Source organism: Heptranchias perlo, unplaced genomic scaffold, assembly GCF_035084215.1.
Source record: "Heptranchias perlo isolate sHepPer1 unplaced genomic scaffold, sHepPer1.hap1 HAP1_SCAFFOLD_538, whole genome shotgun sequence".
Taxonomy (NCBI): Eukaryota; Metazoa; Chordata; class Chondrichthyes; order Hexanchiformes; family Hexanchidae; genus Heptranchias; species Heptranchias perlo.
The window spans coordinates 18,353-19,461 of NW_027139557.1; the positions used below are offsets into that span (position 1 = coordinate 18,353).

At 44.5% G+C, this 1,109-nt stretch overlaps 1 non-coding gene across 1 annotated transcript; it reads left to right on the top strand.

The window, feature by feature from the left end:
- Positions 1-535: 535 nt before the first annotated feature.
- trnak-uuu (transfer RNA lysine (anticodon UUU)) lies at positions 536-620 on the top strand. The gene is given in 2 exon segments: positions 536-572; positions 585-620. It is a non-coding gene; the product is annotated as a tRNA-Lys (tRNA).
- Positions 621-1,109: the final 489 nt, after the last annotated feature.

The following is a 1,109-nucleotide window of genomic DNA, read 5'->3' on the forward strand; positions in this document are numbered from 1 at the left end:
GAGAGTTTATTTGTTTATAGGAGGGAGAGGGGGCGATTGGCGAGAGCTGAAATGGTAAAGCGGCCGGCACGAGATCTTTAAATCTGAAGAACCAAACACACAATTCTTCTTTCCGTGAAGCAGGGATTCATCGGTTTGAAGTTTCGTGTAGGGAAAATTCGGGAGGCAAATCTGCTGCCTGGTGTCACGGTGTAACGGGTGAAATTATTCAGCTTTCAATTGTTGATCGGCTGAAATCTCGAGAGGCCTTTTCCAGCTCCCGTGTGGAACAAGTTCAGCTTTTGAACCATTGGGTAAAGTGTTTTATTTTTATTTGCTGCGAACGAATGACAAGACATTTTGTACAGACAAGAAGAATTGTAAAATCACGAGTTCTCTGTCCATGTTTCTTACATCATGTTCAACAGAAACAAGGATTCTCCTAAACATGTTGCTGAAAATTGTATCAAAGAGATACTCCCCATCATTGGACAGCGACAGGGATAATTTTGAGTCCCACCATGAATCTGTATGATGGAAACTAATTTAACAGCGAGCCTGGATAGCTCAGTCGGTAGAGCATCAGACTTTTAAAACAGGTAGTGATCTGAGGGTCCAGGGTTCAAGTCCCTGTTCAGGCTAAAAGTTTTAAAACAGCTGGCAAGTTCTGCTTTTCCAGCGGACCAACATCAGCGAAAGGAGCAAGAATTGGCCATTCAGTCCCTCGAGCCTGCTCCGCCATTTGATGAGGTCATCGCTGATCTTCGACCTCAAATCCACTTTCCCGACCTATCCCCATATCCCTTGAGTTCCTTCGTGTCCAAAAATCTATCTATCTCAGTTTTTAATCTATTCAATGGCTCAGCAGCCACAGCCCTCTGGGGTGGAGAATTCCAATGGTTCACAACCCTCGCAGTGAAGAAATCTCTGTACTAAATGGCCGGCCCCTTATCTTGGGATTATAACCATTAGTTGTGGACTCTCCAGCCAGGGGAAACAGCATCCCAGCATCTACCCTGTCAAGCCCTCTAAGAATTTTACATGTTTCAATGAGATCACCTCATTATTGTAAACTGCAGAGAATATAGGCCCATTCTGCTCAATCTCTCCTCACAGGACAACGCTCTCAT